Source organism: Geotrypetes seraphini, chromosome 12 (assembly GCF_902459505.1).
Source record: "Geotrypetes seraphini chromosome 12, aGeoSer1.1, whole genome shotgun sequence".
Lineage (NCBI taxonomy): Eukaryota > Metazoa > Chordata > Amphibia > Gymnophiona > Dermophiidae > Geotrypetes > Geotrypetes seraphini.
In genome coordinates, this window is record NC_047095.1 from 24,057,733 (window position 1) to 24,073,516 (window position 15,784).

The following is a 15,784-nucleotide window of genomic DNA, read 5'->3' on the forward strand; positions in this document are numbered from 1 at the left end:
AAATAAATAATAATTTTTTTTTTAAAAACGCTGCTTCCCAGCATCCCTAGAAAGGCTTCTTCCCAGCATGCATGAAATCGCTGCTTGCTTGCCTGCCCCTGAAAAGTTATTTGCGGTTTCAATAGTAAAAACAACGGCGCTTTCCCAAAACCGTGAATAACAGTTGAAAAGTTATTCACGGTTTTTTCATATTCACACCTACTGGCCACCCGCATCCACCGCGAATATGGAGGGAGAAGTGTAGTTGTCTACAAATTACAAATAACCAGCCAAAAACTGAAAAAAAAAGCCCCAAGAAACCACTCTGTATGTACTACAAAACAGGAGAACCAGAAGCAAAAATACTGTATTTTTCGCTCCATAGGATGCACTTTTTTCCACCCAAAAGTGGGTGGAAATCTCGGTGCGTCTTATGAAGCGAAGGTACAAATTTTGTTACCCTCCCCCGTACCATTGTAAAACCCACCCGCCGCCACACCTCCTTTTTAAACCCACCCGCTCACCTGATGCTGCCCCACCATTTTTTTTAATCCCCCCCAGTCCGTCCGTCCGTCTGCTATCGCCGTTGCTTCTGTTTTACCTGTTGGTCCAGTATCCAGCCAGCTCCTCACTTCCCCAGTGGTGAAACAAATCAGCAGCGCGGCCATCAGGAGCAAGCTTTATGCTCTCCTGCTCGGCCCAGTGCTGCTTTCCGAATGGCTGTCGTAAGTTCTCGCGATCTCACGAGAACCTACGGCAGCCATTCGGAAAGCAGCGCGGGGCTGAACAGGAGAGCGTAAAGCTTGCTCCTGAAGGCTGCACTGCTGATTTGTTTTGCCACTGGCTGGGAAACGAGCCCGGAAGAGCGAAGACTGCCGTGGCAGACAGGGAGGGAGTGAAGCTAGCTGGAATTTTTTGAAAAATTTAAAAAGGTATGGGGGCTTGCCTGGAGCTGGCTGGTTGGCCTGGGGCTGGCTGGAGCTGGCTGGCTGGCCTGGAGCTGGCTGGTTGGCCTGGAGCTGGTTGGCTGGTTGGCCTGGGGCTGGCTGGCTGGTTGGCCTGGGGCTGGCTGGCTGGCTTGGGGCTGCCTACTATTAGATGTGCCCTGTACCTTGTCCCGGCCTACTACTAGACCACCAGAGGAAGGACAAGGTACAGGGCACATCATTTGGTTCAGAATTTTTTTCTTGGTTTTTCCTCCTCTAGAGGTGGGTACATCTTATGGTCAGGTGCATCTTATGGAGCGAAAAAATACGGTATATGTTTCCTTATATTAAGCTAAGCCACTAATATTATTCTTGTAGAGAGTGGAGCTATTATATAACATCCCTCTACAACAGAGACTCTCAATCCAGTCTTTGGAACACACCCAATCAAGCAGTTTTTGTGTGGGAGAGGAAATATGGATCTAGGGCCTTGCTCTCCTACTAGAATCTCTCCAGCAGAACCCTTGGACTTGAACATGACAGAAGGTGTTTCATCTCTAAGCTGGGAAGCTGTGAGGGCTAGGGACATGAGGTTGGGATGTAAGAGGGACTCCTCGCTCTGGGAGATGAGAGTCGGAAAGCATTCCAATCTACATTGATCTTGGGAAGCTAGCTCCAGAAGTAGAGGAAATCAGGATCTGCTGAAGTCAATATAGAGCAATGAAAATCATGGTTCACTGATCCTGCTTGAGTTTCGAGACAGAGTTTTTGCTATAAGAGGCATTGGAGGATTTACACATAGAAGACCCTGTTCCCAATGAAGGAGAAAGGCATCCGACCCTAGTTTACTGTGTGATCTCAGTCTGGAGCTAAATTGAAGGACCTTCCTTTTGAGGTGAATGGCAAAAAGGTCTCTCAAGGGGACGCCTACTGTCAAAAGATCTTCTAAGTAATGCCTATATTGAGAGACCACTCATGTGGTTGAGAGCCCCATCCCATAGAACATTTCCACTTCCTGACACAGGAGATACAACCTCATGCCTCTCTGCTTGACATAGTACATTGCAAGGATTGTTTGGATGAAGATAATTTGTTTTGCCAGCCAATCTCTAAAAGCATTTAGTGTGTTCCAGAAAGCTCTTAGCTCCAGGACATTGATTTGCTGTTGAGCTCCACACTCAAGGTTAGCTTAGAAGAGACATTTATATGAGTTCCCCGTCCCAGATTGGATGCATCTGTTGTATCTTTTTTTGTGTGGTTCAAGAATTTAGAATGGTAGTCCCTTGTCCAAACTGCTGCGAATTCACAAAGAGAAATTCCCTCAGAGAAGCTGTGACAATGATAGCATCATGAAGGTTTCCGATGGCATGAATTCATTGAAAAGGTTGGGTCTATTAAATGCCTCAAATTGAGGCGTGCCATGGATATAACATGAACGGTGGAAGCCACGTGGTCTAGTAGTTTCAACATTTGCCGAGCCAGGGTGGATAATTTTTTTTTTAATCGGATTTTTCAAATATAAAATGAGGGCTTTTTTAAGGAAAAATCTATTTAAAGATAGTTTTCTGTTTAAGATGCATTATAGTCCAAAAGCTATTCATCATGAAATAAGGATTAGTTTTTAATAATTAGCATGAAGCTGTATATTCATGCAATGTTTAAATTTTGGGGTAAGTCTTCAAAGATGGAATAATGTCCACAATGATCCTGTTGTTTGTGCTTGTACAACAGAAAAAGGGAATGTCTTTCTCGCAGAAACAATTAATACCTCAGGAAATGCATATAGAAAGATTAGGTTCTTACTTTGATAATCTTCTTTCTTGTTGATGTATTTAGTAGTCCTGAATATTAGGGTTATGCATCTGAACTCAAGTTGCTTGCAGAATATTACTCATCTTTCAACTCTACCTGTCCCAGTAGGCTTGCTCCTGCCCCCCTCAGTTTGTACAAAAGCAGTCAAGAACCACTATAATAGAAGATATCACTGGAAGGAGGGTAGCAGAGAGAACTTGTTCTTATGCTTCCGTAATCTTAAGAAATGGTTCCCTGCAAGAGAGAGCTTATAACTCAAGACACTCATCTCGCCGATGTAATCACTACCAAACACACCATCTCAACCGTCAGACCTAAGAGGGAAGTCAGATGATATTGTGTATTTGGATTTTCAAAAGTTGGTTTTGACAAAGTACCTCATGAAAGACTTCTGAGGAAATTAGAGAGTCATGGGATAGGACGTAATGTCTTACAATGAATTAAGAACTGGTTGAAAGACAAAAAACAGAGAGTAGGTTTAAATGGTCAATATTTTCAATGGAGAAGGGTAAATAGTGGGGTTCCCCAGGGATCTATGCTGGGACCGTTGTATTTTAACATATTTATCAATAATCTGGATGGGAATAACTAGTGAGATAATTAAATTTGCTGACACAAAGTTGTTAAATCACAAGAAGTTTCTAAAAAATTGCAAGAGGGCCTTGTGAGACTGGGCATAAAAATGGCAGATAACGTTTAATGTGAGCAAGTAATGCATGTGGGAAAAAGGAACCCAAACTATAGCTACATGATACAGGTTTCCACATTAGCAGTCACTGCCCAGGGAAAGGATTAAGTGTCATCATTGAGGATACGTTGAAACCCTCAGTTCAATGTGCGGTGACAGCTAAGAAAGCAAATAGAATGTTAGGAATTATCAGGCAAGGAATAGAAAACAAAGATGAAAATGTTATAAAGCCCTTATATCGTTCTATGGTACAGCCGCACCTTAAAAAGTATGTGCAGTTCTAGTTGCTGTATCTCAAAAAATATATAGCAGAATTAGAAAAAAATACATAGAAGGGCGGCAAAAATGATAAAAGGAATTAGACAACTTCCCAATGAGGAAAAGCTAAAGTGGCTAGGGCTCTTCAGCTTGAAGAAGAGATGGCTCAGGGGTGATATGATAGAGGTCTATAAAATAATGAGTTGTGTGGAAAGGGTAGATGTAAATCGCTTGTTTACTCTTTCCAAATACACTAGGACTAGGAGGCATGTGATGAAACTACTAAGTAGTAGATTTAAACCAAATAGAGAAAATATTTATTCACACAATGTGTAATTAAACTCTGGAATTCATTACCAGAAAATGTGGTGAAATCAGTTAGCTTAGCAGGGTTTAAAAAAGATTTGGATAATTTCCTAAAAGAGAAGTCCATGGGCCATTATTGAGGTGGCTTGGGGCTAGCAGCATAAAATCTGTTTTACTACTTGGAATCTAGCTAGGTACTTGGGACTTGGGTTGGCCACTGTTGGAAACAGGATACTGGGCTTGATGGACCTTCAGTCTGACCCAGTATGGCAATTCTTATGTTCTTATAATCTTAAGCATCCTGTAAGGGTTCATATAGAGCCCTACTGAGACCTTGCAAAATGATATTAGGGTTCCAGGATAGGAGAGTGCAGCCTGAAAGTCCCTTTAAAGAATCTTGCCACATCTGGGTGATAGGCCAGAGATCATCAGTGGGAGCCCCTTCCACTCAACAATGGCATGAAACACTTATGGGGTCAAGCACCTGCCAACAGAGATAGTCACCCTGAACATTCTCCACTCCCACAACATGTGCGGATGAGAGAGCCTGAAGAGGAGACTCTAAACCAGGGGCGTCCAACCTAAGCCCTCACCTTGTTGGGCTTTCAGGATTTCACAAATGCATATGCATGAGATCTATATGCATACAATGGAAGCAGTGCATGCAAATAGATCTCATGCAAATTCTTCGGGGAAATCCTGAAAACCTGGACAACCCTGTTCTAGGCTTAATGGGGCGCTCATCGATTGACGTAAGCCACCACTGTCACATTGTCTGAGAACCCTCTGACTTGTCTTGCCTTCCAGAGACTTCTCCAGGGCCTGCAACACCAGCTGAATGGCTCCGAGATCCATTCGATTTATGGACCACTTTTGCTGGGTTGGAGATCAACATCCCTGAACCGGGTGTCCACTGCAATGACCTCCCCCACTCCATACAGGCTGGTATCGGTTGTTCTCCCAGGAGGATATATGAAGTGGCATGCCCTTTGAGAGGGAAGCTATCTGCAGCCATCACCATAAGCTGTTCCTCGCTCTTAGTGTCCATGGAAGTGGTTGCTGAAGCGAGTCTGAGGACATCAGTGGGATAGGATTGTCTTGAAGGGGTTTCATGTGTACCCTGGCCCAAGGAACCACCTCTATGGCTGCCACTATTGACCAGCAGACAATGCCATGGCCTAGGAGACGACCTCAGTAGCATGTCCGATATCTGCTTCTGCCTGCATGGCTGTAGAACAGGATTGTCCAACGTTTGTCCTCAAGAGTCTCAATCCAGTCTGGATTTTAGGATTTCCCCAATGAATTTGCATGAGATCTATTTACATGCCCTGCTTCCACTGTATGCAAATAGATCTCATGCATATTCATTTAGGAAAACCTGACCTGGCGAGGGCTGAGGTTGAACACCCTTGCTCTAGAAGAAAAGCCTGGCCTACAGCCGTGTCAAACAGAACTCCCAGGTACTCCAAGAGCTGGGTTGGCACTAATTGACTATTCTTGAAGTTGATTATCCATCCCAAATCCTGCAGGAGTTGTACCACTCTCGAGACTATCAGTTTGCCCTCTTCCTTGGACGGAGGACCTGATTAGCCAATCATCTAAATATGAGTGTACTTTGATCCTTGCCTTGCATAGGTATACTGCTACCACCAGAAAGAGCACATGTCGATGTGTTCTATCCCACTCTCCACCTTGAGACAAACAATCCTTTATTTCTATAAACTCAAAATTGACTATAACGCATGAATAAAAAGTCCTATAGATGTAATGTCCTTATTGTGAAAGGATACAGTTGATGACCCGACATGATCCGTGCCTCAGGGATATGTCAATTGGTCTTTAAAAAGTTGTAAACGTATGTAGGACTCGTAAAGAAGTCCAAAGCTCAAAAACCAGGGTATACAAAAGTCTCCCTTTCATTTGTAGTACTGTTACCACCACCATTACACCTTGGTAAAGGTGCGAGGCACCTTGGCAAGGCCAAAGGGGAGAATTGGAAATGCTGCTCCATTACATGGAACCGCAAGTACCTCCTGTGAGCCAGAAAAATAGGAACGTGGAGATAGGCATCTGTCAAATCAAGGGAGGCAAGAAATTCCCCAGATATCACTGCCACAATGACCAAACAAATGGTCTTCATGCGGAAATGTGGTACTTTCAGTGCAGCATTGACCAACTTGAGGTCCAGAATTGGCCTCCAGTTGTCTGAGCCTCTCTTTGGCACTATGAAGTATATGGAGTATCTGCCCAAGTCAGAGTCTTCATCCAATACTGGCTCTATGGCATAAAGATCCAGGAGCTTTTGAACTGTTGCCTGGATTCTGAAGGCTCTCTGTCCAGCCAGCCAGGGAATCTACAAAGAGGTCTAGAAGAGGGGCACAAAATTCAATCTTGTAACCTTCTCAAATAACCTCCAGGATCCAATGATCTGCGCCTATTTGTGCCTAGACTGTCCAATAAGCTGTCCAGAAACACATCCGAGCAACTTGCATGCAGCAGAAAAGTGAGGAAGCAAGAGCAAGCCTACTGGGAAGGAAATGGAGTTGAAAGATGAGTGATGATATTCTGCAAGCAACTTGTGAGTTCAGATGCATAATCTTAGCGATCAGGACTACTAGACACACTGCATTAAGAACAGCAGAATATTTTTAGGAATTAGCAGCAAAAGCTATAATGTGAATAAAAATTCAAATGTCTAGTATACAGCTTAGTCACTGACAATGCTGCAAGTGTATCCAGAAGAAATTTAGAAGAGCATGAAGGGAATACAAAGCTAATAACATATGGCTGCAGTGCCTATTTGCTACACTTCCTAGTCAAAGACTTCAGTATCCCAGAAATAAAGACTAATGTCACTGAAATTGCTAAATACTTCTGTAACAATCATTCTGCAGCAGCTCTGAAAAGAATGAGTAGAACCAAGCTAACGCTCCCACAAGATGTTAGATAGAACACTATAGCAGACTATTTTGAGCAATACATCAAGAACTGGTCTATTCTGATTACATCTAGTTGTAAATATTAAAGATTATACCAGCAAGAATAAATTTATATAAACCATGATTTAAATCAATTTTGATTTAAATCAAATCTACTCTGTGCCAAGCTGATATCTGCTGACTCTAGCACATGTTCTGAACCATTGAGGTGAGAGATATTTCCATTGGGTTGAAAAGAAAGCCCTGTCTCAAGTCATGACTAGCAGGGCTCCAATGAACTCCACTTCCTCTAATATTACCAAAATCTGAACCTTACTTTCTGAGCACACTACCAAAACACTTATTCATGCCTTCATCACCTCATGCTTAAGACTACTGCAACTCTCTACTCTCAGACCTTCTGCTTAGCCCCCTCCAATCCATCCAGAATTCAGCTGCACGACTCATATTCCGGAAGAGCCTCTTTACTCACATTACCCCTCTCCTAAAGTCACTTCATTGGCTTCCCATCTGCTTACGAATACAATTCAAACTCCTCTTACTTACCTACAAATGCACTCACTCAGCTACCCCTCATTATCTCTCTTCACTTATCTCCCCCTATGATCCCCCCTTGAGCTCTGCTCAGCTGGTATGTCCTTCCTTTCTGTGTCTTCTCTTCAGCTACCAACTCCAGAGTCCATTCCTTCTGCCTTGCTGTGCCATATGCTTGGAACAAGCCATCCGAATCCCTACGGCAGGCTCCGTCTCTAGCAGTGTTCAAGGCCCAGTTAAAAGCCCACCTCTTTGAGAGTGCTTTCGACTCCTAACTCCTCTCACCTTGGATTCTACATCCTCAACCCTATATGTCAGGGGTCCCCAAAGTCCCTCCTTGAGGGCCGAATCCAGTTGGGTTTTCAGGATTTCACCAATGAATATGCATTGAAAGCAGTGCATGCACATAGATCACATGCATATTCATTGGGGAAATCCTAAAAACCCGACTGGATTCGGCCCTCAAGGAGGGACTCTGGGGACCCCTGCTATATGTCATGTCTGTTTGTCCAAGTTAGATTGTAAGCTCTTCTAAGCAAGGACCGTCTGTCTATAAATGTCAAAATGTACAGCGCTGCGTACGCCTTTCAGCGCGATATAAGTGATAAGTAGTAGTAGTAGGAAGAGCTGACATGGGATAGTTTATGTTGACCCCTAGAATCTTCTAGTGTCTGAATGGTTCTGTGCATTAATTCTTATACTGTTTATTTGGAATTTACTAACGCACCTTTTCTAAATACAGGTCAAAGCAGTATACAGGCTAAAATAAAGGAAATAGAAACAGGAACTCCAGGAGTAAGTAAACAATATTCACACAGGCAGTCACAAATCAAGAGAATCTTCTGTAACCCTGACCACATAAAAGTAGACACCTTGTAACCCATGAACAAGGCGGCACTTTCTGTGATTATTCTACCATCAAATTTGTGAAGGCCATATTAAAAAGATGAGTCTTCAATAGAGATCTACATTTTTTATGTTACAGTTCTGACTGGAGAGGTAGAGGAAAACTGTTCCAGAGTGATGAGGCTAAAAAATAAAAAGCAGTATGACAAGTGGATTCCAACCATGCAGAAGAAGGATTAGGTAATACCAGGTGATAAGCGCAATAAATGGGGTACATAAGGAATTGTAAGATTTGCTAAGTGAGATGGCTTTTCTTCATATAAGGCCTTGAAAGTCAGAACTGCAATTTTTAACTGGATTCAGAAATTGACAGGCAGCCAGTGGCTTTGCACAATGTAACAACAAATTAACTTCTCAGTTCAAAGTGGTTAACAACAATCAAGAGACTGTACAAGCACAGCGTATTATAATCACATTCAGAAGAATCTGTCAAATAAGTAGGTCTTTAGCATTTTTCTAAAGGAAAGATAGGAGTTAGAGTTGCACGCTGCGGTACTTTATAAAGTCTATAGTTTTTTAAATTTTATTTTGGGAACTACCTGCATATACAATATTGCAGTAGGACAATCATGAGACCAGGAGGGTGAGGGGAGTTTATAATGAGAATGTATTGAGATATTCTCTAATTAAGTTGTTTAAGACAAAAAAGCTAGAGATCTGTTGACTGAAAGATAGATGAGACCTAGGTATTTAAAAGACTCTACCAATGGGATTGGAATCCCAGAAATATTAGGGGCTGTGATGGGGAGAAAGTTACAACTAGTAATCCAGCAACCTGCGGCCTTTTTTTTTTTTTTTTTTTTTGGGGGGGGGGGGGAAGTGATTAGAGGAAAGCCAGTCTTAATAGTGTCAAGACATACTTTGAGCGGTAAGTGGTCTGCCATATAGGGGGGGCATTGTGTAATAGACCAGATGAATATCAGCATAGTAGTAGTAGGTAACGTTAAAGTTCTGAATGAGAGTTGCTAAAGGACAATGTTGAAAAGAAGTGGTGACAAAATAGATTCTTGAGGGACATCGCTTTATTTATTTACTCAATTATTTAGCCCATTCTCCCAAATACACCCAGAATGGGTTACATAATACATAAATATTAATTTCAAATATGAATGTTAACATAAAGACATAAAACTTAATAAAATCAAATACGTGTATAAGACAATATCAGATAGAGCAAATGTGCTGGATGCAGAGGAAGTATAGACTGTAAAAAAGCAGTCTTTGTAGAAAAGATGCAAACCAGTTATATACCAGTTTGCACCTTCCTCTGAGTTGGAAAGAAAGCACTGTCTTGGAGTTCATGGAGACCCGATACACGTGACAATTGCAAGGAAGAGCTGAGGTGGGATATATATGATGAACCCTAGTAGATTCAGTACTTGAATGATTCTACGCATTAATTCTTTTGCACCTTCCTTTGATGTGCTCTTGGCCAGCCAATTGTCTTAAGTATGGAAACACATATGCCTTGTGTAGTGATGCTGCGACTACTGCTAGACATTTTATGAAGATCCTGGGTGCTGACACTATGCTGAATGGCAGAACATGGAACTGGTGTTTCCCTCCTCTGAATCTCAGATACTTCCTGTGACTGGGATGTATTTATATGTAGGTATAGGCATCCTTTAAGTAGTAAGAGCACAGCCAATCATTTTCCTGAATCGTGGGGAGCAGGGTACCCAGGAAAACCATCTTGAACTTTTGCTCGGTCAGATATTTGATCAGGGCCCTTAGGTCTAGGGTGGACAAAAAATCCCTGTTTTTGGTGACCAGAGAGTTCTTGGAATAAAATTCCTTCCTTTTATTTCCAGGTGGAACAGGTTTGACTGCATTGGCCTCTAAAAGAGAAGAGTTCCTTTATAAGCAATTCCTGATGCTCTCAGTACGCAATTTTGTGGGAATTTTCCACATATAGCGTGCAGCCTGTCTGGACTATTTTGAGAACCTAGAAATCTGCAGTTACAGTGGGTCACCTTGCTGGAACTTCTGCAGTCATGGAAGGGAGAGATCCCTGCTTATTCTAGTGGAGGGAGGAAGGAATCTGTCTTGAGTAGTAGCTCTGTTGCCCTCCAAAAAATACCTGAACATGGAGGCTGAGATAGTGATTTGAGGGTCTCATAACATCGCTTGATGAGGCCTGTGACTTCCTCTACCTTGACAATAAAAAGATTGTCATCTGCATGGAATGTCTACCAGCTTCTCCTGAACTGCTGGTTCCAAGTCTGAGGCATGCAGACAAGCAAGTCTGTGCAATCCAATACCCAGAGCTCTAGATGTCATATCAAAAGCATCACAGGTTGCCTGGACCATGTAATTTCCACACTTCTGTTCTTTGGCTACTTGCTGACAGAGCTCCTTTATCTTTTCCCATCCCAAAGGGAGATTCTGTGAACTCAGCCACATTGCATACATTGTTCTGCAAGTACGTGCTGAGTATGAGCTGGGATGAAGTTATGCAGAAGAAGGGCTGGCTTAAGCTATGGACCAAGTTAAGTTCTGGTCCAGGGCACCATTGGCCCTATAGGTTAAATCAGCTATTCTTTCCCCTCCTCTCCTGCCATGGCTCCAGAACCTCTTCCTTTCTTCCTGCCTTGAGTCCAGCGCCTTGTCCTCGGCCTCCATCAGCGCCCCCAGATCAACAAACTTGTTCTTCACTGGCAGCAGCAGTGGTAACAAGCTACCTGACTGGAGTTGGCTCCTTCCCTCTGCAGCATCTCACCCCCTGACATAACTTCCTATTTACACACGAGTGGGATGCTGCAGAGGGAAGGAGCCAGCTCCATTTAGGCAGCATGTTACCACTGCTGCTGCCAGTGAAGAACTGGTTTGCTGGTTCAGGGGTTCTAAGGGAGGCCGAGGAAAAGGTACTGATAAAAAAAGATTTGCTGAACCAGGGGTGGTGAAAGAAGCTGAGGAAGAGATGCTGGACTCACAGGCTGGGGGGAGGGGGACAGCAGAGATGCCAGCCCTTGGGTGAGGGAACAGGGAAGGGGGGGGAATGTCAAACAATGGGAGGTGGAGAGAGGGTCTAGGGATGACGAGAGGCAAACATGTCAGATGGGGGGGGGTAGGGAAAGAGGGACATCAGGCAGCAGGGGAAGGAGATATGTTGGACTGCCGGGGGGGGGGGGGGGGCGCAACACAAAAATTTGGTCCAGGGCACCAGTGTCTCTTGAGTCAGCCCTGGAAGTAAAAATAGTGGTCAACTAAAATTTATTTTCAAAAGATTCCAAGGTTTTAGCCTCTTGTCCCAGGGGCATCAAGGAGCGAGTCAGAGCTATTGGCTTTTTTAAGAGCAGATTCAACCACCATGGAATGGTGAGGAAGCTGGAACTTCTCAGATCACAGAGCCTTCTGGACTATATGGATAGAGCAGCGATTCCCAGGGCATCCTAATCAGTCAGGTGTTCTGAATATCCAGAATGACTATTCATGAGGTAGATTTACAAACTAATAAGGCAGTACATGCAAATCAATCTCATGCATATTCATTGTGGATATCCTGAAATCCTGACTGGCTGAGGTTCCCCCACGACATGTTTGGGAACCCCTAAGATAACCTTATTGATTTGCTGTATGGGGGAGGGGCACGCACTGCTTCATCTGCACAAGCTTAAGGATTCTGTGCACAGTACTGTCAGTTTCAGAGGGGTGACCTCAAACTGAAGGAAGTCCAATATCTCAACTCTGGCCTCGTCCTTATGCTCTAAAACCAATTTCATCATCTTAGTCATCTCCTATACAAATAATTAAAAAAAAAAATAAAGATGTATTTCAAGCAAAGGAACTTTCTCACTTAACTTAGTTCCTTTGCTTGAAATACAACTTGAGAGGCAATTGAAGGGAAATAATTGAGATATTTTTCCAAATTTTTTTTTAAAGAATAACCTAAATAAATAGTTTTAAAAAAGTGAAAAACTCAAGTTATAATAGGAGGGAGGAGTTTATAAGGATCGATGACTGAAATGTGGAACCTTGCAAGCCTTGGCTTAGGTTCATTTACCAACTACCAAGCTGGTTTCTGAGATCCTTTTCCTCCTTTTTTCCACACTCTATGTGTTAGAAGGTGGGACCTAATTGTATGGTTGGAACATTTCTGTTTTGATCCCACTCGCCATCCTTATTGAAAAACAGTGATATTAGACCCCCCCCCCCCTGTCTGTGCATGGGCTTCCAGAATGGCTGGAACACCCGAGTTGCCAGCAATTATGCCCTCACGGCCACAGCATCTTGCTCCAAAAATACACAGGATGCCTATTTGCTCAGCAAGGGATAGAGCCAATCCTCAACGGTTTTATATCAATGAAGGCTAGGCTTCAGCTGAGTTGGTCCATCATTCAAAAGTATTAGGGCAGTGTAAGTAGGCCGATGTGCCCTTTCAGTTCCCAGAGGGGTGAGTGGCCTTCCTGTTGGGGAGGGGAGGCTTTGAAGACACTCCAGTTTAGATTCTATCTTTTCCACATCCTCTCTCTGACACTGAATGAAGCTAGCAGCATCCGCCAATATATTGGGCAGTAGTTTCCCCACTCATGTATAGGAGAGGAGTTAGGCTGCACAGACCTGCAGGTTATGTGGATTAGGAAGGGCTACATCTGCTTTTAGATTACAGCTTCAAATTAATTTTTTTTTAAAAACCCTAACCTCTACTTCATATCTTGTTCTGCATCCAGTACATTTCTAAGTGAACTGCTTACAATGGAGGAGTAGCCTAATAGAGCAGTATTCTTGGAACCAGAAAATCCAAGATTCAAATTCCACTGCTGTTCCTTATGAGCCGGCTTTTATTGATAATGACAGGGATAGCTATCCAAATGATAATGAGAAATTGGAAGAGTTCTGACAGTCTCAGCTTCCCTTTCTGGTGGGCAAGTTTATGCTCTATGTATAAATGTGAAAAGATGAATGCAGAATTATTAGGGAAGAATAAGGAATTTAAATTAGTGTGGAGCCCGTTAGCAGCTTTTGTTACATTTATTTATCTCTCTTTTCAAGTTAAGTTAGGTTAGGTTCCATACACATCCAGGGAGGGGAGGGGGGGGGGTATTTCATAGCAATGTATTGGAATATGTCTATATTTTGGGTTTGTAAAGGGTTGGGGGGATAATGATCATCTTTTAAAATTTGTTGTTCAAAGGTGTGTTTTTATGGTTGATTATCTTTCAAATGTATACATTTGTATTGCACTGTTCATATTGGAAAATAATAAAAAATTTACCAATAAATTACTTAACCCTCCGGTAATAAGCTCTCTAGGGAACGTGCCTGAATGCAATTCACCTTTAACTACTGAAAGGTGGGAGCTAAATCAAAAATCCTTTGCCCTAAATCGCCTTCATGCCGATGACTTGTTGCTATTAGTTTTCCCGTTATGCTGCCATACATTTTCCCTGACCCAGGTCCAAGTCTTAAATCTGTAAATAAGACAAAAAGGGTGGAACTAAGCAGGCCAAGGCGCTTGGGAAAACTCTTTTTCTCCCCCCAAACATACTCACTCCACTACAAAGGCAGATTTTCAGATACAGGAAACTTTATTAGCACATGGCCTATATAGTGCTTTGACCGACTGACACCCACCCACGCGTGCACTCGCTCAGCAAGTGTACCCGCTTAAGACTTGGCTATCAAAAAGCATTGCAGCAACATCAGCCACCACGCTAGTCTTGCTTTTCCTACCTGCTTCTCGTTCTTTCTCACAGCACTTTTTTTCTTTCAGAATCGGGCACTTTTATTGAGACACACACATGCTCAGATTCACGATAAGGCACACTGTCTATGTCGGTACTCCCTTGCCCCCTTCCCCCCCACGCGACACTCACCGGCTGCCCTCACACAGAAACCTCCGCAGCACTGCACAGACGCTGCCCCTCCCTTCCTGCCTCTGTAGTCTGCCTTCTAGCGGTAACCCCCCTCTCCCGTGCTTTCTCATTGGCTGTACAGCAAGCAGCCGACTTGCCTTGGCTTCTGCGGTGCTGCTCGTGCACTCCCGCGATTCTGCTTTATGTCCTGCAGCATCTCGGAAAGAGAAAGGGTGGCTCGGGGTTGTAACCCTAGAAATTTCTTCCTGCGTAGGGCAAATTAAAACGCCAGAACTAGCCGTAAAGGCTAAAAGAAAGGCAAATACATGAGGATAGCAAGAAATAGTTTAATGATTTTTCAGATTTCCTTTTTTTATTGCCCCCCCCCCCCCTTTCCCGATTAACACCGCCGTGGTGTACTGAGTTTATCACCGGTAGCAAGCGTTTGGAGATCATCCTGAAGCTATGGCAACACAGGAAATTGAGATACAGTATTTAAGAAGCTGCTCAAAAGGGACACTAGTTGGCTTAATCTTCGATGCAGTGGTATAGGGAGGATGTTCTGCCAAGAGGGGAGAGCAAAGTAACTTTTTTGTATTACCCAACAGCTTTCTGTGGAATAGGTACTAATAGGAAGGGTGACACAGGAGCAGGCAGTAGCTAAGTGAATAAGAAATCGATGGAGGGAACAAATGCCCCCCCCCCCCATACCTGGATATCATTAGTTGAACTTTGTAGACATTATTAACCTAGCTCCTATTATTGGTGGACAAAAGCAATGGTTCTCACTCAGTTTGGTTTTCAAGATCTCCAAAATGAATATGGGTGATGTGCATGCTATGTCTCCCTTGTATGCAGATTTATTCTTTAAATCTGACTGGGTGTGTCCTGGATTAAGAAACATTGGACTGATGCAAAACGAATGCCATTTCCCCTGCTACTCCATGGTAAACAGGTGTAAGTGTTAATTAAACCTCAGATGGAACTACAGTCTCAGATCATTGGCTCCCCCAAAGACTGGAGGATTAATTTTGTAGGGAGGAAGGTTGGCGCCACCCCCCCCCCCCTCATTCCCGCTGCTTAAAGCGCCCCTCGCGTACCTCTTTGAGAAGTTCCCAGCACGAGCAGTATCTTCCACCTGCTGTTCGCGCCCGCCTCGTTTCCTGTCTGACTTAACGTCCTGGTCCCGCGACCAGGAAGTGACGCCAGAAGAGAGCCGCGGCCGACGCGAGCAGTAAGTGGAAGATGCTGCTCGAGGCGCCGAACGTTTAAGGAGGTAAGCAAGGACGAGAGGAGAAGCGCCGACGCCTGGGGCAGTCCACCCCCCCTCACTATATTTTTACATACACATCTTTCATCTTTATTACACACGTGTATCAGAAGAGACATAACCGTGGTCATTTCATAATTCTGCATTTCCAAACATGAATCATTCACATTGACTACAAATGGCAATGCAGTGCTCATACAATCAAATCTCTGTCACACTGGTTAATGCACAGATGTATCATTTGCACTTCTTCACACAACAGGTCACTGCTCATATACTGTATTTCTGTCATTCAGAGTATGTCTGAACATATGGCATAAAAAAGGACATCATATCAAAGATTTTTTCACAATTATTAAATGTTTATTTTC

General features: G+C 43.4%; 1 protein-coding gene across 9 annotated transcripts in view; it reads right to left on the reverse strand.

Moving 5' to 3' along the window:
• The window catches only part of BRDT (bromodomain testis associated), a 244,221-nt gene extending 228,895 nt beyond the window's left edge, over positions 1–15,326 (reverse strand). For 2 of the 9 annotated variants that reach the window (XR_004536624.1, XR_004536630.1), the window contains exon 1: positions 14,855–15,076. The gene's annotated coding sequence lies outside the window, so the exon portion shown is untranslated. Of the gene's footprint in view, positions 1–14,164; positions 14,248–14,854; positions 15,077–15,243 lie in introns of those variants that run through there. The other 7 variants (XR_004536616.1, XR_004536631.1, XR_004536629.1 and 4 more) reach the window with 7 other exon arrangements.
• Between the last annotated feature and the right edge of the window lie 458 nt (positions 15,327–15,784).